General features: G+C 45.0%; 1 pseudogene; it reads right to left on the bottom strand.

The window, feature by feature from the left end:
• Window positions 1-7,309: 7,309 nt before the first annotated feature.
• Window positions 7,310-7,481, bottom strand: LOC143990547 (U2 spliceosomal RNA; annotated as a pseudogene).
• Between the last annotated feature and the right edge of the window lie 6,207 nt (window positions 7,482-13,688).

The following is a 13,688-nucleotide window of genomic DNA, read 5'->3' on the forward strand; positions in this document are numbered from 1 at the left end:
TTCTCCACCCTGCCCCTCAATTGGTGTTCCTTCCCGCAGACTCACATTCTTACCAAGCCCAAAGAGCTTGTTGGCACCCCCCACCACAGCAGCATATGAGAACATTTTAGTTTCCTTCGCTAGGGGACAATCCTTTGCTCTATGTGAGGCAACACCACACAAGTCACAAACCGCCGGATGACCCGGTTGCCCACATGACTGACAACACATCCCCGCCCCACATTCCTCCTTCACATGGCCATATTTGAAGCATTGCCTACAATATTTAGGCTGCCCAACATAGAATAAAGAACAACAATTCCCTGCGATAGTGAAAAAAGCTGGGGGGTGGCAAATTCCCCCATATGCCCGAGGGTCTGACTTAAAACGCACTTTAAACTTGATTTTACTTCTGTAAATACCCCACTTATTTTCTGATTTATCTCCCACACTCACCTCCCAACAATATCATCTCAGAAAGATACGCACCAATTCAGTCTCCAGAAAAGGGTTAAAAAGATGAACCGTCAAAAATTTTGCTCCAGGATCAAAAAGAAGCTCCAATGTTAATTTCTCCAGCAGGGTATTCCCAGCCAATATCATTGTATGTGCATCTTCAAAACGGCAAGGCAATACCGCTCAGAAATAAAAGAAACATTGTAAGTACCCACCGCTGGGAAATCTTGCAACGCATAGATCAAACTCACCCTGACATTCAGAGTCTTCATCCACACGTCCTCCATGATTTATTTAAGCAGAATCTCTCTCTGATATTCTGGCTTAACCAGTATTCTTAAGGTGTTTCGGATCTCCCTCCACGCCATGATAACGTCCGGTAAGTAGCGACTCACCCGTCGCCTTCTTGCTAACCTTGGATAGTGCCCTACCCAATAGCAGCAAGTCCTGGACCCCGAAGGGAAACAGGTCAAGGCCGAGCAGGACTAGTATCCTCAGAAACCTCCTGACCGCAACTAGAGATCACAGCCAAAAGGCGAGAAGTGATAACCCAATTATTATCTTTTACGACTGAGCGGCGGCCTGTACGTGTTTTAACAGTGGGTCAATAGCACAAGTGAAAAGTATAGGCGAGAGGGGACACCCCTGCCTGACCCCCGACAACACAGGGAAAAAATCTGACATATTTCCATTTACTAGGACCTGACTCACTACATCAGAGTACAGACCTCTAAGGCTCTTCAGAAGTGGCCCAGGTAGACCCATTTTTGACAAAACACTAAACAAAAAAATGTCCAAAACTTTGGCATAGGCCTTGTCTAGGTCAGTCCCCAAAAGGGCCAAAGGGTCTATTGCTTATTTGAGCATAATATGACAGATCTCTTAATAGTATCAAATTATCCATGATCTTACGCCCAGGGACCGCACAAACCTGCCATTCCCCTACTAGTTTTGCAATTATCATACTTTGTCTACTTGCCAATAACTTGGCCAACAATTTATAGTCTGTATTGAATAGCGTGATCGGACGCCAATTTTTAATGTCCCTCTTTCTCCTTTTTAAAAAATCAATGTAATTGCCCCTTTTTTCATAGAACGAGACACAGTTCCAGAATGGATGCAGAACCTCATGAGCCCTAAAAGGTGTTCTTTAAACAAAAACCAAAACCTTTATGTAAAGTTCTGCAGGAAAGCCATCTCTTCTGGGGGTATTATTTTTAGGCATTTTCTTTAAAACACACTCCACCTCTTCCTCCATTACTGGGTCAATCAACCCAGCTGCTTCTTCTTCCCCCAAACATCCCTCCACCACCTTACAATACTCTGTCACTTCCTCCTCTTGCACCACACTCCTTCCACTATATAATTCTCTATAAAAAGTAGCCATCTCCTCCATCATTCTATCCCCTTCCACTTCTCCTGGCAACACAGATCTCATTACTTTCTTTGCATCCACCACCTTTTTGAAAAAACAAAAACAAACAAGAGCAACGTTCTGCCTTCCTCCAGGTCTTAAATTTTTGACTCAAAAATTATTTGTTTCCTTTTCCTCTTAAACATAGCAGCTCTATCCACCCTAGTGTCCTCAAGTTCTTCATCAACTTTCAAGCCCATTCTTCTACACTTATGCAAAAGCTGAATCCTTTGTATCAGCTATTCAAGTTGTGTCCTATGTTCCTCAAATGTAAGGGGGGAATTTATTAAAACGTATTGTTCATATATAATATATATATATATATATATATATATATATATATATATATATATATATATATATATATATATATATATATATATATTATATATATAATTAAAGCAAACCTCCTTTTTTTTCCCTTTCTTCCCTGTTCCCCCTTCCCCCCACCTCTGAGCAGTCTTCCAGCTCCTTTGTCTTGTGATATTGATTCTTTATCCATTTCCTGTGACCTTATAATTTCGGCATAGTACCAAGATCTTTTGAAATTCCTCCAACACTCCCACTTTCCTCTTATCCCTTCATTTCTTTCTTACAAATGGTGCTTCATACATTCCATTCTATAGGTTTCCTCAACTGCGTCTACCCATTCCCATATGGTTGGACTCTCCGCCACTCTCCATTTTTTTAGGAATGCGTCTCTTTGCTGCGTTTAAAAGGTGAGGCACCAAAGAGTCTTTATATTGTTTGATGCCCTCCTTTGTTCCATGCAGCAAAATGACCCATGGATCGTTCTCTATCTTCTTTTTAGTGATTTCTCTTATATAGCTGATGATTTTTTTTCCCAATATTCTTTAATAGGGCAACCCCACCATAGATGACCCATACTACCTGCTGTGTTTCATCCTCTCCAGCAATCTGCCCAGGTTTTCCCTTGAAATTTACTAATCTTGTCCGGCGTGGCATACCATCTCGATAAACACTTGTAGTTCATCTCTGCAGTGCGACTATCAACTGCCGAGCTGTGGGTTAGTATGAATATTTTCTTTTTAATATCCCTTTCCATATATGTGCCTAAATCTCTCTCCCATATGTTGATGAATGGCAGAGTCTCCAGTTAATCCATCCTTAAAAGTAAATTATACATTTTTTTATTTCAAGTTCTTGGTGTTTTCTAACATGCATAGTCTTTTCAAGGTCTTCAGTTCGTCATTTGTTCTCATAGGCTGAGGTAAGTTTTTTACAAAATGGCATAACTGTAAATACCGCCATTCATTCATTTTCCTAAATTCCCTTTTTTTTTTTTTTTTTTTTTCCATCTAGTGGTAAAACTTGACCCCCTCTCATCACATCCCTCAATTGTGCTTTTTCCTCTTTTAACCACCCTCCACCTATGGATTTTTTCCCTGGTGCAAAGTAATCATTTTCAAATCTTATCAGTGGCAAATTATATTTCCCAATTCATTTTTTATATACTTTATCCCATATATTAAATGTGTTACGTGTCATTATATGAATATAATTATCTAGTGCTCTCACTTTGGGAGGCTTCCATATTTATAGTGTTCAACCTAACCCTACTAAGTGCTTTTTCTATACTAACCCACCTTTTTTCATTTTTTTGCTTTAACCCATTATGGGACAATACCACGGCATTATAATATTTCTGTATGTCAGGGACTGCTAAACCTCCATGTTCTTGATCCTGCTTTAAAACAGAGTAGGCGACTCTAGGTTTCCTGTTTTTCCATATAAAGTTCATCATCAGTGACTTTATTTTCTTAAAGAATACTTGCAGTAAGGGGATGGGGAGCATTTGGAACTTGTACGTTATCTTAGGTAGGATCGTCATTTTAAAAGTGCTGACACGCCCTAACCACGAGAGGGGCCTATTTATCTTCTGTTTACTATCTTTTTTTAATCTCGTTTAGTAAGGGGATGTAGTTTATTTTATAAATCTTATTTATGGAATTTGCTAGCTTAATTCCTAGATATTTTAACTCCTTCCTCCACGGGAACCCATATTTCTGCTGCAGTATTCTCCTTTCCTCTTTTTTCAAATTAATGTTTAATATTTCCGAATGTGCTAAGTTTATTTTGAAGTTTGAGATTTCCCCATATTTTTCCAAACTTTTCAACAAATTGGGCATAGTATTCCAGGGGTCACTGATGTAAAAAAGCACGTCGTCTGCGAACGGCGCGAGTTTGTGCTCCTCATTACCTATCTCAATTCCTCTAATTCTTGGGTCCCTTCTAATTGAGGAAAGTAATGGCTCCAGTGAGAGAATAAACAAAAGGGGAGATGGGACATCCCTGTCTCATTCCATTTCTGAGCTCAAATGGTGGGCAAACTTCCCCGTTTATTTTTACTCTTGCTGTTGGCTGATGGAGATATATATATATATATATATATATATATATATATATAGATAGATAGATAGATAGATAGATAGATAGATAGATAGATAGATAGATAGATAGATAGATAGATAGATAGAGAGAGTTTTGATGCGTTGTCTCATGATCGGTCCAATCCCCAGTTTATCTAGGGTCTGGAACATGAATCCCCAGTTTACCCTGTCAAACGCTTTCTCTGCGTCTACCAACAGGAGTAGACCTGGGGATTCACCCTCCTTTTATTTTTTTGTAAGATCAGCAGCGTTCTCATGCTATTATCACGCCCTCTCTCCCTGCTTGTATCATACCCACCTGGTCTGGGTGGACCAATATATTCAGAAGGTCCCTCAAACTCACTGCCAATACTTTGGCATAAAGTTTTGTATCCACATTTAAGAGGGATATTGGTCTGTAGTTTGAACATAGCGATTTATCTTTTCCTTCCTTCAGGATAACTGTTATTAGGGCGTTTGACGCTTCTTTAGTCATCTTGTAGTCTTTTCCTAGTCCGTTCATGTACTTACACATCCTCGGAATTAAGATCTCATTAAACTTTCTATGATAAAGGGCCGTAAATCCATCCCGGCCTGGGCTTTTGGCTGGGAGAGTGTCTCTCAATGCCTCTCTAATCTCCCCTTCTGTGATAGGTCCTAACAATATCTCTCTTTCACCTTCAGTGATTTTGGGTAGCTCCACCTTCCTCTGAAATTTTTTGGTTTTATCTCCCTTTGAAGCTAATGGTACCCCCTGTCGTCTCCATTTCACTGTAATTTCTACTGGGAAAAATTCCCACTGGGCACACTCCAAACTACCATCACTCCCCTCCTCCACTTCTAGCATATCAGAGTAATTTTCACTAGAAGATAGTTCCCCAGAAGGCCCTATGGGGAAAATAAACTCTTGATTAGACAAATAAATGACAGTCTGTTCTTCTCCTTCTACTATCCCTGCTTCTCTCAAGGGATCTGAGCACTGTTCATTCAAAGCATTAGTCTCCATCTCATCCTCTTCGTGGAAAGGTCCAGGAGCCGCACCAGGATCCTCCAACTGTGCTGTCTTCATGCTCTCCACAGCGCTGTCCATAGGAGCAGTGAGGGCCACACCAGCCGCATCAACCGCCACAGCAGCCGATACTCCAGTAGGAATTACCACCTCACTACTCCCAGCTGTTTCCTTGGGCACCTTATCACTGGTCTGAGCCCGAGGGAGCTCGCCTGCTGGACACCAAACTTTAGGCGTCCCACTGGCCCCCTCCCCTCCACTAGCAGACCTCCGCTCTTCTTCCCGACAGCAGTAATCCAAGCAAAGGTTTTCTTCCATTTTTTATATTCACGACATTGTTTAGCCAGATGTCCTGCTTTATGGCATATATCACATGTTCGGCTGGCCCCACAATTGCTAGCTTTATGTCCTGGTTGCCTACAAAACTTACACCTCTGCACCATGTCGCATTCATAACTCACGTGCCCATACAAAAAACATTTCCTACAATACTTAGGTCGGCCCTTATATAACTTAAACTTGGCAAAAAAAACGATAATTCCCTGTACAGATCTTAAACCGATTCAAAACTTTTCCCCCTCCTTTCAATTCCTCACAGTGTCCTGCCAAGAAGGCCCTAAGCATAGCTTGGTCTGCAAAAGGGTTATACATGTGTAAAATCACAATTTTCTCATCTTGCATAAAACAAGGGCATTACTTCCAAACACTTCATAATTTCTGTATCCTTCTCCTTTGTTCTTTCAAAAGCATTCCAGCAAATCTCGGTAGAGGAAAAGGTCACATCATAAATACCTTGCATTGGAAAGTCTTGAAGGCACAATATGTTCCTTACCTCAACATTGAAGATGTTCATGAACAGGTCGACCACCACCAATTTCAAGGAAACCTTGTCTCTGGATTCTGGCTTAACCAGAACGCGAAGAGAGTCGCAAAGTCCTCTATTCGCCATTTTGATAAGCGCAACAACGGCAGCCTCTTCCGGAATCTGGGGGGTACCCGGGGAAAACGCCTCACCGCCGACAAACCACGCCCTGTGGGATTATCACCCACTATCACCCTCTCATGGACCTCCAGCAGCGTCCTACCCAATCAAGGAAACACCCCCAGGCCAAGCAGGACTGGTGCCTTCCGTCAACCCTTCAACCACGATACACGATCGCAGCCAAAAGGCCGAGAAGCGATAACCCAATTATTCTCTTTTCTGAGTGAGCGGCGGCCTTGCCCGCACGAAGAGCTCGCTGAGGGGAGCTGCCTGTGCCCGTCTGCCCTTCCCCCACGTCTAGACCGGGCGGAGACGCTGATACGCAACTTTTCACACCTGGCCGAGTTTGCGGCCTAATCCCTTCCTGTTGACCTAGATACACATTTCTAACACCTGTCCAACACCTGACAAGCACTTGCTGACCTTGGAAGTGACCAGCTGGCAGCCTGCAGCACTAATTGCACACATCCAGGTGCTCCTCGTTGATGCTCTACGAGGGGAAATCATTTGCATAAGACCGCCTCCTGCACACGTGGACGAAAGGCAAAAGTCGGGGACCAACTAGAGGGAGACACAGGCTGCCGAATGAAGACTCAGGCAGGGACTGATTGTTTTTAGCAAGCTTGCTGTACAAAAGGGACAGCCATGGAGCAAAGTCAGCCCTATTGCAATGGCTGGGCTGCTGCTCTCCAAACTGACACTGGCAGAAAAAGGCATCATTTTGGGCCTTGCTGAGAAAGTTCATTCAAACTCTAGCTAGCTGCCTTGTCAAAATGTGTCTACTTACTGACTTTCTGACTTCATAGGTTTGGCTTCTTTCAACTACTGCCACTTCACCTGCTGCTTCTTGAGCAAAAAAATATGGAATGAGGGAGAAAGAAAGGCCAAGAAACTAACACGAAGCAAAAACACCAGTACACACAGGGGTTAAATGCACGTTTGTTGCAAAAATGAACAACAGGCAGCTTGTGAGTAGCAAAAGTAACATTGCTGTGAGCAAGCAAGCAAAAGGATGAAGAGGAAGGAAGGAAGGAGAATTTATTGTTTGAATTTATTCTGTTTTTGGAAACTGCATAAGAGAGGGGTGCACCGGTCCTGGAGGTACTGCAATACCAGGTCAATGCATGGAGTGGACAGAGAAAGCTCTTCTAACATCTCCCTGTTCTAAAAATCTATTTAATATATGGTCCCCAGATAGGGGACGTGTCAGATATTAAACTGATAAGAACAGATTTTTTTTTTCAATAGCATGTTACATTCCTTTCAACAAGAACCACACCAAGATTCTCTCGTGCATCATGCTTTACACATCATCTAGCCATTTTTTCAAAAACTTTCATCATACAAAGTACTATTTTACAATAAAATACATTTCAATCCCCCCCCTCCTCCTCCCCCAGTACATATCTGCCTTCACCTTTCCCATCCACCTCCTATCCACCAATTACACCACGTACAGTCTAGAAAAAAACAAATTAACACAATCCTCCTCTGACAAAACGCATTTCTTCCGTACTTCCCAGCACCTAGCATCCCACAAAACTTATTTTAAGATGCTCACCACAATCCATAATTTTCTCTCCTTAGCGTTGTCCCCCACCACCAATCCAAAAAACCATATAAAAATATTTTTATTTCCACCACTTCCTCCATAAAACGTATCAATCTCTTCTGAACTCTTTTAGCAAAAGGGCATTCGAACAACACATGTTTGGCCGACTCTTTTTATCCACAGCCGATTCTTGTGCATCTTTCCTCTCTAGCCAAATCTCTTGACTTCAAAAACTTTTGGTCATTAACAGTCCATGAAAGGCCATCCATGCCACCTCTTTCTGCCGATTAGTCACCCCTTTGATTAGAAACTTTTTCCAGCCAGTGTGTTTGTATGGACCCAAGTCCAAAGATATTGGCCCAGACTTCCTCCTTCCGCAACCATTTAACCAGATTGGCCTTCCCAATCACACCTACTCCCAATTCTTCTAACTTAAATTGCTTTTAAAAAAAATCCAACTTAGAGTAGAAAAAAGGGACCACTAGGGCTGTGGGTTTTAAAAGATCCCATCCACACCAGCCCCATCTCACCAATGCCCAACCTGCCAAGTACCTCATTAGGTGTGCCCTCATGCCACCACCTACAAACACTTTATAGTGTGTCAACCATAGGTGCATGGAAATCCATAACCACCATGCTCGGATTTCATTAGCACAATCCTCCGCTCTTTCCATTTTGGAGCCCCAGAATACAAAAAGTAACCGTACTATCTTCTGAGTGCATTTTAGTCCTGGGGGAACACTGTTCCAAAATATAAGCTGTGACGGAACCGATCCCACACTCCGATTGAGTGCTTTCGTCAGTATACCGCTTCCTAAGTCTGAATATAGAGATCAGATATTCCAACCGCTCACAAGCACAAAACAAGACGACACTTGCTTAGTGCTAACATGGACTCCTTTATTAGAACCAAAAAGACAAGTATATAGTACTTGTATAGTATTTATAATGCAGTAGTAGACTAAAACCTAACCTAATTAGCATGAGCCAATTATCTAATCATTGACCCAGACTAGTTGTCTGAGAGAGAGGACTTTTCAGGGTTTATCTCCTAGCTCACTGATTATTCAATACACATTACCATAAACATAAACACAGGGTTAATTAGCCCAAACAACAATGTGTGGAATACGATTACAAGCCAGACTCATTTACACAACAGACAGGTGGCTGGAGTTCATGACATTAGCATCTGACAGTGTGTCCCAACAGCATGAGACAACACACATATACACAGTGGTGTGAAAAAGTGTTTGCCCCTTCCTCATTTCCTGTTCCTTTGCATGTTTGTCACACTTAAGTGTTTCGGAACATCAAACCAATTTAAACAATAGTCAAGGACAACACAAGTAAACACAAAAATGCAATTTGTACATGAAGGTGTTTATTATTAAAGGTGAAAAAAAATCCAAACCATCATGGCCCTGTGTGAAAAAGTGATTGCCCCCCTTGTTAAAACATACTATAACTGTGGTTGTCCACACCTGAGTTCAATTTCTCTAGCCACACCCAGGCCTGATTATTGCCACACCTGTTCACAATCAAGGCATCACTTAAATAGGAGCTGCTTGACACAGTAAGGTCCACCAGAAGATCCTTAAAAGCTACACATCATGCCGAGACCCAAAGAAATTCAGGAACAATTGAGAAAGAAAGTAATTGAGATCTATCAGTCTGGAAAGGGTTATAAAGCCATTTCCAAAGCTTTGGGAATCCAGCGAACCACAGTGAGAGCCATTATCCACAAATGGCGAAGACATGGAACAGTGGTGAACCTTCCCAGGAGTGGCCGGCTGCCCAAAATTACCCCAAGAGCGCAGCGACGACTCATTCCAAGAGGTCACAAAAGACCCCACAACAACGTCCAAGGAACTGCAGGCCTCACTTGCCTCAGTTAAGGTCAGCGTTCATGCCTCCACCATCAGGAAAAGACTGGGCAAAAATGGCCTGCATGGCAGAGTTCCAAGGAGAAAACCACTGCTGAGCAAAAAGAACATCAAAGCTCGTCTCAATTTCTCCACAACACATCTTGATGATCCCCAAGACTTTTGGGACAACATTCTGTGGACCGATGAGACAAAAGTGGAACTCTTTGGAAGGTGTGTGTCCAAGTATATCTGGCGTAGAAGGAACACTGCATTTCATAAAAAGAACATTATATACCAACAGTAAAATATGGTGGTGGTAGTGTGATGGTCTGGGGCTGTTTTGCTGCTTCAGGACCTGGAAGACTTGCCTTGATAAAAGGAACTATGAATTCTGCTGTCTACCAAGAGATCCTGAAGGAGAATGTCCGACCATCTGTTCGTGTACTCAAGCTGAAACGAACTTGGGTTCTGCAGTAGGACAATGATCCTAAATAGTGATGGACGAACTTCCGACGGGACGTTTCGCGAAAGCGAAATGCGAACGGACCCAAACGTTCGCGAAACCGAACGTTCGCCGCGGGCCCCATTGACTTCAATGGGAGGCGAACTTTGCAAACCTTCATGTCGAATTTGCGGCCACGTGGTAATTATTAGGGGGTAAAACGTAGTCCCACCATCTGGACAATGACATAATACATGTATGAGGTGAATTTGGGATCGATAACTACAAGCATTTTTATTTTATTTGGGAAATTGTTCTAACAATTCAGGACTATGGAGCTAATGAAGGCAATGGAGGAGAGGGAAGGTCAGGGACCAGGGTAGGCAAAGAAGAGGGTGCAGGAGATGATCACCAGCAGCGTGACATACCGGAATGACACATGCACCGTGATAGAGGCATCTGACAGCAGCACCGTAATACAGAGCACTGACAGCAGCACCGTGACATACAGCGCTGACAGCAGCACCGTGACATACAGCGCTGACAGCAGCACCGTGACATACAGCGCTGACAGCAGCACCGTGACATACAGCGCTGACAGCAGCACCGTGACATACAGCGCTGACAGCAGCACCGTGACATACAGCGCTGACAGCAGCACCGTGACATACAGCGCTGACAGCAGCACCGTGACATACAGCGCTGACAGCAGCACCGTGACATACAGCACTGACAGCAGCACCGTAAGCAGCCCCAGGAGGAAGTCAGCACAGCACAGGGATGGTGTGATCCCCTCATAATAAGAACCCCCAGGAGGAAGTCAGCACAGCACAGGGATAGTGTGATCCCTTCATAATAAGAACCCCCAGGAGGAAGTCAGCACAGCACAGGGATATCATAAGCAGCCCCAGTAGAAATATGACACCGCTCAACCTCTTCAAAGAGGAGGGTAGGGGCATATAGTACGGTGTGCTTTTTTGGGTCAAGGAAGTGAGCCAAATGAATTAAGAAGGTCTGTGTGCTTGATTAAAAAAATAGTTTATAGACATATACATGGTCTACTGGTCACATGTGTTGAATTCCTCCGAGATCCATGCCTCATTCATTTTTAGAAATGTGAGGTAGTTAACACTGTCGTGAGCTAGGCGAGTACGCTTATCGGTCACAATCCCCCCTGCTGCGCTGAACGTCCTTTCGGACAGGACACTGGATGAGGGGCAAGCCAACAGTTCGATTGCAAATTGGGCAAGCTCTGGCCAGAGGTCAAGCCTGCCCACCCAGTAGTCTAGGGGTTCATCACTCCTCAGAGCGTCCACATCGGCCGTTAACCCAATGTAGTCGGACACCTGACGGTCTAGGCGTTCCCTGATGCTGGATCCGGATGACACCTGTCGATGGGTCGGCTGAAAGAATGACCTCATATCCGAAGTCACCAACACATCTTCAAACCGGCCTCTTCTTGCAGGCGCTGTTGGATTGGTACCCGCAAATCCTTCTCTGGGAGTGGGAATTGCTCCTCTGCCAGCGCACGCAAAAGCAGAATGCAGCATTTCTCGAAGCAAGGCCTGGAAGTGCTGCATTCTGACAGCCCTCTGCGACGGCGGTAACATTTCCGCCATTTTGTGTTTGTACCGGGGGTCTAAGTACGTTGCCACCCAGTACTGGTCCTTGACCCTCATGCTTTTTATACGGGGGTCCCTATTAAAACACTGGAGCATGAAGGCCCCCATTTGCACTAAAGTGGAAGCGGTGTGGTGGCCTGGCTCCTGCTCATCATCCAGGATAATGTCGTCCTCTTCATTCTCCTCTCCCCATCCTCGCACAACAGGGATCCCAGAAAGGTTTAAAGCATGCTCTTCTTGCTCCTGCTCATCCGCCCCGGCACCATCCTCCTCTGACTCCTCATCAGACTCCTGTTGTTGACTTGTCTCAGATAGAGTAGCCCCCCCTGGGAATTCATCCAGCATTGCGACTTCCTCATCTTCCCGCTCCTGCTCCTCCACAGCCTGATCAATGACACGACGCAATGCACGCTCCAGAAAGAAGGCATAAGGTACCATGTCACTGATGGCGCCATGGCTGCGACTGACCAGTTTGGTGATCTCCTCAAATGGCCGCAGAAGTCTGCATGTGTCGCGCATGAGCAGCCACTGGCGCGGTGAAAAAAAACCCAGCTCCCCAGAACCGTTTCTTTCGCAGAGTTCATACAGGTAGACGTTAACTGCACGTTTCTGCTGGAGCAGCCTATCAAGCATATAGAAGGTTGAGTTCCATCGCGTCGGGCAATCGCAAATAAGACGTCTGACCGGCAGATGGTGTCGCCGATGAATGTCAGCAAGGCGAGCCATGGCCGTGTAAGATCTTCTGAAATGGGCCGAGATTTTCCTTGCCTGCCGCAAGATGTCCTGGACCCCAGGGTATTTGACAAGGAATCGCTGCACGACCAAGTTTAAGACGTGTGCCATGCACGGCACGTGCGTGATTTTGCCCTGTTTCAATGCGCTAAGCAGATTGGCACCGTTGTCACACACCACTTTACCAACTGTCAAATTGAGCGGTGTTAGCCACTCATCTGCCTGTGAACGCAAAGCTGAAAGGAGTGCCGGGCCAGTGTGGCTCTTTGCTTCCAGGCACAACAGACGCAGCACGGCATGGCAACGTCTCACCTGGCATGTGGAATAGGTTCTGGGGAGCTTGGGCGGTGCAGCGGAAGAGACGCTAGCAGCGGAAAAGGAGGAGGCAGCTGAGGAGGAGAGGGAGGAGGATGGAGTAGGAGGAGGAGAAGAAGAGTCAGGCCTGCATGCAATCCGTGGCGGTAAAACCAAATCTACACGGGTGCCACGGGTTACATGCTTGACGGCCGTCAGAAGGTTCACCCAGTGGGCAGTAAAACTGATATACCTTCCCTGCCCGTGTTTGCTAGACCACGTGTCTGTGGTCAGATGTATCTTGGCACCGACACTGTGTGCCAGAGATACATTCACTTGCCGCTGAACATGGCCATATAGCTCTGGGATGCCCTTCTCTGAGAAATACTTCCTTCCTGGGACCTTCCATTGTGGTGTTCCAATGGCCACAAATTTGCGAAAGGCCTCTGAGTCCACCAGTTTATATGGCAGTAGTTGGCGGGCTATGAGTTCTGACAAGCCAGCCGCCAACCGTTGGGCAAGAGGGTTATCCGGCGTCATCATTTTTTTACGCTCAAACATTAGGCCCACGGAAGCCTGCCTTTTTGCAGAAAAATGTGAGCTTGGCGTGATGGAAGGTGGAGTGGAGGACAATTGTGAGGAGAGAGGAGAAGGAGAAGTAGAAGACGAGGCTGGACGGTGAGAGCCTGCAGTGTGGCTTTGTGTGTTCCGTTGCTCCCACTGGGCTCGGTGATGGCTGCTCATGTGCCTTCTTAAGGCGGTCGTCCCTAGGTGAGTATTGGGCTTACCGCGACTAACGTGTTGACTGCAAAGATTGCAGATGGCAACGCTATTGTCAGCAGCGGACACGTTAAAAAAAGCCCACACTGCGGAGCCATGTGCCGGTGTCCTGGGAGCGCCAGATGTGACCGTACATGGTCGATGACTCGCTCCTGATACATTTGCAGT

Source organism: Lithobates pipiens, unplaced genomic scaffold, assembly GCF_037356315.1.
Source record: "Lithobates pipiens isolate NorthernLeopardFrog02 unplaced genomic scaffold, aLitPip1_a1.2 Scaffold_18, whole genome shotgun sequence".
NCBI classification, from domain to species: Eukaryota; Metazoa; Chordata; class Amphibia; order Anura; family Ranidae; genus Lithobates; species Lithobates pipiens.